Here is a 252-nt window from a genome sequence, read left to right as displayed (position 1 = left end):
CATGTAATCACTACACACAAAAAAGTTCTGAAAGTTTTGAACGCGTTGAGCGGATTGATACGTCTCTCCAACCTTGAGTTGAAATGCGCAACCCTTGAGTGTTGAGTTGGGATACATATTTTTAGATGTCACTAGAGCTTGATGTGTGGAATGAAACTCTAGAGCTCATGCATATGGCTAATGCTTATCATCGTCGTAACTTCCATGTTGGTACGATGATGTGCAGTTTGCTGTTAGTGATAGCCTTCAGTG

This window comes from Trypanosoma equiperdum (genome assembly GCF_001457755.1).
Source record: "Trypanosoma equiperdum strain OVI genome assembly, contig: ctg_120, whole genome shotgun sequence".
NCBI lineage: Eukaryota > Euglenozoa > Kinetoplastea > Trypanosomatida > Trypanosomatidae > Trypanosoma > Trypanosoma equiperdum.
This window is presented reverse-complemented; position numbering follows the sequence as displayed.